Raw genomic sequence first — 10,088 nt, forward strand, 5'->3', positions numbered from 1 at the left:
TTCTCAAAAGCATAATAGGTGATTTTTTGAGCACTGCTCAAAAGCATAATGCTCAAATTTTGGAGCATAATAGCCTAATGCCTAATTGTTAGTTACATATCACATCTCCCAGGAATGCTGCTCACAATATGGTACATAGTGTTACGTTATTGGACTGTTCCCTTGAGCTGACCAGCACAAGTAACACCCAAACTACATCAGGTGATCAACCCTCTCACTATTGGTCACTGTGTTATGTACCTGTTGTGACCAGACTTGTCCCTTCAAGAGAGTGTAATGGTCAGTGAGACAAGAACATTTCATGGACAATACTCTCATGTGTTGACTACTGGAAATGGTATGTTACCTTAATAGACTAAATTACTGTTGTGTTCTCTTAGGAAGAAAATGAGCACACTTATAACTTGTCCCCCATACCTGTGCTAGGTACACATTAGAGGTGAAGAATCCATACACAAGGAATGATCCATGTGGGGTGGACTAGACCACACCTACCAGCTGGAGTGGTAGTAGGAACTGATTACAACTCTTACTCTTTTGATGGATATGTGGTAAGGAACTTCTCACCTTCAACTAGTTGTATGTCACATAATCTAACAATACCTCTTACTCAATTGTGTGTACTACATCTAATCAAGACACACGGTAGTGTGTTGTGTGGCCCAAGAAGCCGGCGTGCCACACCGTGAGTATATTTACAGGAAGAAAGAAAATGAACTGATCATGACCAGAGTTCGAACCAAGGACCTCCATACCTAACGCCTGCATCCTTAACCACTGCTATCTCGGCTGATCAATTCACTTAATTTCTACCTTATAAATGAAAATTCTAGCTTAATAACTAAACCTGATCTACCAATGGAAAATCTAGATTGTTATAGAACATTTCGTGTGTGTTCTATTAGATGATTTCAGTGAAAGCAAAAACGTGTGCTCTATTACAGCATTAGCACCATACTATTGTTGCAACACTTTGAGGCTCAATCTAGTAGCTATTTTATCAAATCAGAGCCATTTTTGTATCAATCAGTGATATATTTGTAGTATTAACTTAGTTTCGCCCCCAGGTGGTCTGCGAGCAGACTAGTATGACTGACTCGCTCCAATCATAATCATCATAATAAGTGCTATATGCTAGCAAAACTTGTGATACAACAGTCTGGAAATCATATCCCAGTAAAAAGGTGCAGGATTTGGTTTTTGAAAATACAAAAAGAAGTGAAATCCACTCAAAAACAGCCAAGCTGTAAAAGAGTGCACCCCTCAAACAGCCATTATTAAAATTTTTTAGCATTAACATCATTGCAGCCATTTCTTGGCCACCACCTTTGATTTCACAACTTTTTTCACCCAGGCTTTTGAGGGCTGCACTCTTTTTTACAGCTTGGCTGTTTTTGAGTGGATAAAGATTACTCTAATGTGTGTCATGTACTGTTGTTTGTCTTTGTAGCCATGAAATGTCTCACTTTTGTGAACGCACCAACACAAGGGCCAGCAACATCACAAGACATCATCTTAAGACTCATCATGTAACTTGTGGTGGTCACCTTAAGGGATCAGTCCAATAACATTACACTATACACCATATTGTGAACAGTATTACTGTGAGATGTGTACTTTTTAATTAGAATTTATTCTTAATATATATTATATATTGTGTCATGAAGTAGTAGTTAGCCAGGGCTGGAAACCAGAGACAAATCACTGTGAAAAATGAGGGATATAAGATGGTATTTCCAGTGGCTCATTGAATACAAAAAAGCTTGATATAACCTGTAGTATACTAACAATCTCATGTAAGGCTTTAGTTAATGTGTTAAACGTACTGAAACTAGTGTTGCACTGATAATTGGATTGGTTATCGGAAAAACCATATATCAGCTGAACATAACAGTATACACCATTATTGTGAACAGTATTAATGTGAGATGTGAACATTTTTATTAGAGTGTATTCTTCATGTATCATGAAGTAGTAGTTAGCCAGTTCTGGAAACCAGAAACAAATAACAGTCAGTCACTGGACATTTTCTGTCCAAATAGCCTGTATCTGACAATAACCCATGATCAGTTTACTCAGACATAATTAATGTCAAAAGAAAAGGGATTGAGCCTAAGCAATACAGTTTATCTGTTTGGTTTATGGCAGGGGCGGATCCAGGGGGGGGGGGGGGGGGGGGGCTTTGGGGGCTGAAGCCCCCCCTTCATATTTAGGCTTTACTTGATCAATATGCTGAGTATTATAATGAAATTTTGTCTTAGCATAATTATATGATCACTAATAATACAAATACTCATAAAACCACCTTATAAACATCTTTCCAAGGTATTATCAGTAGATTTATGCTAAAGTTTGTGTAACAAGGACCCGGATCAGGATTGGAGGTGTACAAGATCGAGATACTCTAATAGAGTAGTCAGCTAACTACTCTAATAGAACATTCACTGGAAACATGTAGTTGGTTCTGTTATGGAATTTTTCCAAATCTGCCTGCACCTATAAATACAATGAAGTGCATTGGTCTATTTAAAGGGCTTCATTCATCTACTTGTGTAGTTTAATTCAGGTACACAATTTCCATTGAAAATGCTCTCAGATTCGTACTAGTAATAGCATGGGTAGCAGTGAAATTTGGGATAAATACCACTCTTGTTGTATTGGAAATGGGGATAAATTTCACGAGGCGAAAATGGGGATAAATTTCACGAGGCGAAGCCAAGTGAAATTTACCATTTCCAATACAACAAGAGTGGTATTTATCCCAAATTTCACTGCTACCCATGCTATTCCCAGTTAATACCATACACGCTGTCATAGGCGGCGGAAAGGGGGGGCTAGGGGGCTAAAGCCCCCCCTCAGAATGATATCACACCGAAAATTATCTTTCTTGGAGTGGGGCTGAAAACCGTGATAAAGATCGAGATACTCTTATAGAGCAGTCACTCTAATAAAGTAGTCAGTGTGTAGCGAGCTATGTAAGGATTTTTATGTAGTTTATCAGCTAGAATAGAAATGGTAGCTGGTGAGGTGGAAAGCTCTTGTGAGTTGGTTGTGACCTTTTCTTTTTCTTTTTTTTTTTTTTGGTCTCACCTTACCAAACTATAGAAATAAGTCTGGGTCAGCTCAGCGGAGCCCCCCCTCATATCAACTACTTCCTCCGCCGCTGCACGCTGCATATACACATGCTGTGCATTAGCGTTGCTATGTACTAAACATGTGTCAACACTAATTGTTAACATAAATTCTAGCCAATGAAATTGCAATTACAACTTTTTCACTGCTACCAGTGAAATACGGGATAAATTTCACTGCTACTATTGAGACTTTTGTATGGGCAGTGAAACAGGTATGGTATTAGTACTAGTAATAGCATGGGTAGCAGTGAAATTTGGGATAAATATCACGAGTGTTGTATTGGAAATGGGGATAAATTTCACGAGGCGAAACCGAGTGAAATTTACCATTTCCAATACAACAAGAGTGGTATTTATCCCAAATTTCACTGCTACCCATGCTATTCCCAGTTAATACCATACTCGCTGCATATACGTATGCTGTGCATTAGCGTTGCTATGTACGCAATTTGTCACTATGTACTAAACACGCGTCGACACTAATTGGCACTACATTGTTAACATAAATTCTAGCCAATGAAATTGCAATTACAACTTTTTCACTGCTACCAGTGAAATACGGGATAAATTTCACTGCTACTATTGAGACTTTTGTATGGGCAGTGAAACAGGTATGGTATTAAATCTTGTATTGTTCAAATTTCAAAATTTTTCACTTTCAACATTATTATTCTAACATGCACCTATTCAGTGTTGTGCAATTGTGAGAGGGGTGCATCATGTACTTGGTTGTCTGTACCTACCCAAACTTTTTCATTAGAAAAATGCTTCAGAGAGCCATACCTATAATCTAAAGGCAGTATATAAAATATCTACAGGCAGAAAATATTATGAATTTTATGTGGAAATGTCTCCAAATTGCAGTATTTTAACATCAATTTTTCAAAACACTGCCTGCACTTGGTATGTTGCTAGGAGACATTACATTCTTACAATCCAATACCCAACAAGGGGGGTGGCCATGAATGGCCTACTCAAATAGCAATGTTACAGTATCTCACAAGAGCAATGAATGATGCAAACAGTATAACTGTGTACATCTAACTCATCCCAATCTGTGTCTCTGTCCTATATACAACGACTGATCAATCCTGCGCACAACAGGACATCAGTTATGACATAATTACCAGCTCTATTGCAAAACATTATTATTTGTCGACATGTCTCTGCTGGAAACAATGATAATATAGCACTTTATTATTGTTCGGACATCGTTGTGTATGAATAGCTCAGAATGCAACATTATAGCTACTGCAGGAGAGCAGCCTTACAAAGGTAGTGATATTTAATTAAGCAGTTTAATTTGTTGATGGTACCTTGGAGGGCAACAAGGAATTTACCTCAGGTATACTTTGAGGTTTGTAAACCATCCAATTGTACTTGTCAGCTTTGATAGCATGTTGTCCAATGTTGTATACCTTTGACTTGTGGGATGCATGAAACTTTGTTTTAATAGTTTTTTTTCTTGTGGTACTTGATTATAGTTATATCTTAACATCTAGAGCACTGAAAACTGAAAACTGGTTAGGGTACCAGCACATTTTATGTGTTAAGTTGTACTGTAAGTTTGACAGTACACTAAAAAAAATTATTGGGAGAATTCAAATAAATATCTAAAGCAGCCAGTTTGTGTGTATGTGTGAACAGTAGCAACTAGGCCCGAGTCAAGTATGCTTAAAATTTTGCCCAGGAATTTCTTACCTATTGTTCTTCAGTGTTCCCATTATACTGAATATTTCTTGTGATAATCTTGGAACATTTAATCATTAAATTGCTCTATTAGAGTAAGTTACTAGTTTGTGACTATTGAACATCACTTCTATTAGAGAGTATCAATCTAGGGAGTTATTATTATATGAATTTAAAAAAGGGAAGTAGGGATCTATGCCTCAAAAAGCACTGAAACAAGGGTAGTCTAGCTAAAATAGTGTAGCTAAAATGATAACATCAATCCATGATCAACTAATAAGACATATGATCCCTACTGTGGGTGATCTGAAGGCGCATATCATGTTGAAACTTTGCTAGGTATTTATACATTCACCACAGTAGGGATCATCTGTCTTATTAGTTGATCATGGATTGATGTTATCATTTTAGCTACACTATTTTAGCTAGACTGCCCTTGTTTCAGTGCTTTTTGAGGCGTAGATCCCTACTTCCCTTTTTTAAATTCAAATTTTTTGTCTACTAGTGTGTTAACTTTTTTAGCTCAGCTATTATAGGTGGCTAGCTATGCCTACCTATAAGTGTATGTGTATCCCTGCATCTCTCAAATTAACTTGATGATTCATATTGTTATAATTTTTCTGTTTAGAGTAAGATGATATTAGCTGTGCTACTGGATAAGCCTTGATGGATCAGAAGTCATGCCCCAGGACAGGCAGCAGTAGGGATAACTCTTGTTACAAGGGACAGCTGCCCAAACATTTAGTAGACGTTGAGGCTTCAAAAATATCCCATACATTCAGGCATGCAAACATGTTTATAACACGAAATACATTCAGTGATCTTTTGCATTTTATACTGACTGCTCTATTGGAGAGTATTAATCTATTTTCAAGTGAGCTATATGGCACTCTAGCCTATTATGTTGGCATAGTTGTGTAATTACTGGATTGTAGTAATTGGACTAAGACACATGGTTGTTACCTCTGCAGGTATCAGTACTGCAAATACTCTAATAGAGCAGTCACATAAAGCAATAATTTTACAAATAAAATTGCTGCATAATAATAAAAAACTATTAACACATGAGTGTACACCATGTGGCATCCATGTGAAGAAGCATAATATATTGAATAACAATTGTAAGCTATAGAAAATAACTCTCCAATAGATTATACAGACGTGCACTTTAATTGTGTTCCCATACATATTGTTGTTACCAATCATGTGCTATATATTTTCTAAGTATCCCTACAATAACGTGTATACCAGGACAATAAAATGTAAACTATAAACAGAAAGATTTCAGTGTCTAACAAAAGGTGTCTACAAAAAGGTTGACTAGAAATTGCTCCCAGTAGGATTCAAGCAGGAGATCTGTCACACACTTTACCATTTGAAACATGTCCTGTAAGTTAACTTTTCACTTGTTCCTGGATGAATTTAAAGTGTACTTTACACAACAACAAGCTAACATATACTATAAATAGAATAATACTACACTAAAAATATACAAGGCCATGTAACCATCTCAGAAAAAAAGCTCCTAGTTTCCGGATTTCTTTCTATTGTTTCAACATCATATTTGTTGCTCATGGTGAGTTTGAAATTTGTTTCTGTAGCCTAATAGCATATGCAATTCACATGCATTCGTTTATAGTGTGGTAGACATACAGAAGATTGCCATTATTTCTCCCATTTAAATGTTTTCATACTTATGAGCAAGTGATAGGCCTGCATCAAATATGCTAGCATGATAGGCTGGAGTGCTATGCCAGCATAATGCTAGCATATTAGGTGGATATTTCAAACTATATTAATTCCATGAAAATAGATTGATGCTTCCTAATAGAGCAGTCAGTGGAAACAGCAAACTGTAATAGAGCTATTGTACATAGCTCCTTAGATCAATACTCTCTAATAGAACAGTCACTTTGTAGTGAAATACTCTAATAGAGCATTCACTAACCTAGGAGCCACAATGGGAACACTGAAGAGCATAATAAGTGAAAATTTCGGAAAGTTCCTGAAAGCATTCTGGGCAAAATTTTGAGCATACTTGACTCAAGCCTAGCAAGTGACTACAGAGGGTTGATATGCTATTTAATACAAATCCGAACTTTGTATACCATTGCGATGGCAGCAGTGTACGTAGTTTTGTTTAAAAAAAATCATGATAAAATTTTTCATGTAAAAATATTTTAGTATGATCAAGAGAGCAAATTATGGCAGTAACTGCACAAATCTATTTCCTACTATCCAGCACTGTAATTTCAGAACTACTCACTACAATAGGCTGAAACTTTGGTAATTCATTCCTTAACACTATAGATCATGTATAGGTTCAACTGATTTGAAACTTGCTTCCCTGAGCTTGATGTAAATCTTACTGTTTTTTTTTTATTATTCAAAAATATGGTTGTGTCAACTAGGCAGAATTTTTGCTGTGACGGTCACATTATATTGTAACTCTGCAGTTTTGTGATCTGCCACCTTAACACAATACTGCTCATGTGATGTCTGAACATGTTAAATTCTACAAGTTAAATGTCCTGCACAACTGCATGGAACTGTCCATGTGTGCTGACAATAGATCTTAAGCTCTTTCCAAATCAGTATTCTGTTCTTGATCATCTCCTATTTGACTTTTTCCCTTCACTCTAGTTTCCGGATTTCTTTCTATTGTTTCAACATCACATTCGCTGCTCATGGCGGGCATGAAATTTGTTTCTCTGTAGCCTAATGGTATTATGCATGTCATATGCGTTTGTTTAGTGTGGTAGGTGTAGAGAAGATTGTCATTATTTCTCCTATTAAAATGCTTTCACACTAATGAGCAAGTGATAGGACTGTATCAACTATGCAGGCATAATACAAAGCATGATAGGCTGAAGTGCTATGCCAGCATATCAGGTGGATATTTCAGACTATGGAGCTTAATTCCATGAAAATAAATTTCAATACTCCCTAATAGAGCAGTCAGCGGAAACTGAAATAGAGCTCTCAAGTGCATTGTACATAGCTCCTTAGATCAGTACTCTCTAATAGAACAGTCACTTTGTAGTGAAATACTCTAATAGAGCATTCACTAATTAAAATATTCCAAGACAATTGTAAGAAATGTTGCTAACCTAGGAGCATAATGCAAGCATAATGGGAACACTGATGAGCATAATAGAGGTGAAATCTTGGGAAATTCCTGAAAACATTTTAGGAAAAATTTTGAGGATATTTGACTCAGGCCTAGCAAGTGACTACAGAGCGTTGATATGTTATTTAAGCCAAATTCCAACTTTGTATACCATTGCTATGGCAGCAGGCATGTAATTTATTTTCACTATACCGTAATTTGCTTTATTTTCGTGCAACAAAAATTTTGTGATAAAATTTTTTCTGTAAGAATATTTTCGTATGATTAATAAAAAAAGCAAATTACGGTAGTAACTACACAAATCAATTCCTACTGTCCAGCACTACAATTTCAGATTTACTTACCACAATATGCTGAAACTTTGGTAACTCATTCCTTAAACACTGTAGATCATGTATAGGTTCAATTGATTTGAAACTGAGTAAAATGGCTTTTATTTTGTTTCTCTCTCTCTCAAAAAAAAATGGTTATGTGAACTAGGCAGATTTTTTTGCTGAGACGGTTACATAGTATTGTTTCCCTGCAGTTTTGTGATCTGACACCTTAACACAATACTGCTCATGTGATGTCTAAACAAGTTTCATGTCCTGCACAACTTCATGGAACTGTCTATGTGTGTTGACAATAATTGTTAAGCTCATTCCAGATTAGTATTCTGTTCTTGATCATCTCCTGTTTGACTTTTTTCCCTTCAATCTACCTATTAGTTTCTTAAAGTACAATGTTTCTTTACAGGTATATAATAGCCCACCTCATGATCACTGAATACTGAGCACTTGATCTTTTGTTTTCCAACATGACTGGTCAATCCACTAGTCCAGTGAATTAATTCACCATCTACCTGTTGAGTTAAAATTAAATGTATGTTATTATCAAGAACAATAATGTATAAACCTTTTGATACTCTTGATTTTACTGTGACCCTCTCAGTGTTTCTTGTATAGTACACTTCTCCTTGATTTTATTTGGTCCAGTTGGGCTTCATATGGGAGATTCATTTAAGCAAACAACAGGAACTGCCTGACTCACACCTGTTAAAACATATTAATCATGTTAAGACAGATATGCACGGGTTCACCAATTGTTATATGTTACACAAAAAAATATACACAAGGAAAAATGAATTTTAGGTTTGATTAGGGATCATAAGCATAAGCACAACAGTAACTGTGTCACAGTTGTAATCAAACTCATTTCAAACTCATCCCGGTGTATTATATATACTTACCTACATCTTCACATTGGCCACACAATATCATTTAAGCTACACATATATACCTTCCAAGAAAAGGCTCAGATTAAACCATAAAAGGTATACATACATACATACTATTAAGGAGTTGTGTGATTGTTTCTAACTACTTTTGAACACTTCTGTAACATCATTGCTATGGTGATTATTATTGTTATGTAACACTTTCACACCTCAGATCAAAAGGAATCGCCCCAGATACATATGAAATGTAACCAGGCTAGTGATTATATAGACATTGAGACCGAAATCGATTGTGGGGATCGATTAATACCCATGTGATTAGGATGCATGACATTGATTTTGCCATGAAAATCACTCAGATGAAGACCATTTTGTTATCCTCGTCATCCTACGAGTTGAAAAACGTTGGGCCAAGGTGCGAACTAGTGCTATAGCTTATTCAATGATCATTTCTGCATGTTTTTGAATATGCATGCATGGACTTGCCCCCATCACGAAGCTACCACTCTGCACAGAGTAACCACTCTACACAGAGTAACCACTCTACAAGCAAACTTACCTGTCTAGGCCTTTAGTGAACTCTGTAATTTTTCCATAAACAATTCAATAGTACTGATTAAAACATTACACTCACGTAACCAAAATTTTCCGTGATATCTTTAGGATAGTTTGTTCATCGTAACCGAATGTGACCAGAACATACTAGCTGCTGACCCATATTCAAAAATTTTAGGTATGCATACTGTATTATAATACATTCAGTGGCTGCACTTGTATTGGCTTGGGTGATTGATCGCCCTTACTGGCTGTCAGCCTGATAAGCGTTACATATTAGTTGTAACATGGGGCATTCGGGCTTTGTTTGATATGTATGCCCTTTGCCCTCGGGCCTGTGGACCTCGGGCAGTCAGGAATACAT

At 36.4% G+C, this 10,088-nt stretch overlaps 1 protein-coding gene and 1 long non-coding RNA gene across 6 annotated transcripts in view; one reads left to right on the forward strand and one right to left on the reverse strand.

The window, feature by feature from the left end:
- The window catches only part of LOC136266916 (protein NLRC3-like), a 72,256-nt gene that overhangs the window by 19,487 nt on the left and 42,681 nt on the right, over window positions 1-10,088 (forward strand). For 2 of the 4 annotated variants that reach the window (XM_066061963.1, XM_066061966.1), the window contains exons 3-6: window positions 113-201; window positions 254-337; window positions 427-551; window positions 1,451-1,655. The gene's annotated coding sequence lies outside the window, so the exon portion shown is untranslated. Of the gene's footprint in view, window positions 1-112; window positions 202-253; window positions 338-380; window positions 552-1,450; window positions 1,656-10,088 lie in introns of those variants that run through there. The other 2 variants (XM_066061964.1, XM_066061965.1) reach the window with 2 other exon arrangements.
- LOC136266921 (uncharacterized) overlaps window positions 8,517-10,088 on the reverse strand; it is a 4,619-nt gene continuing 3,047 nt past the window's right edge. The window contains exons 2-4 of one of the 2 annotated variants that reach the window (XR_010706370.1): window positions 8,848-8,984; window positions 8,705-8,794; window positions 8,517-8,653 (exon numbers count right to left, since the gene is read on the reverse strand). This is a non-coding gene — a long non-coding RNA (uncharacterized lncRNA). Of the gene's footprint in view, window positions 8,654-8,704; window positions 8,795-8,847; window positions 9,284-10,088 lie in introns of those variants that run through there. The other variant, XR_010706369.1, reaches the window with a different exon arrangement.

The sequence above is a fragment of the Dysidea avara genome, chromosome 9, assembly GCF_963678975.1.
Source record: "Dysidea avara chromosome 9, odDysAvar1.4, whole genome shotgun sequence".
Taxonomy (NCBI): Eukaryota; Metazoa; Porifera; class Demospongiae; order Dictyoceratida; family Dysideidae; genus Dysidea; species Dysidea avara.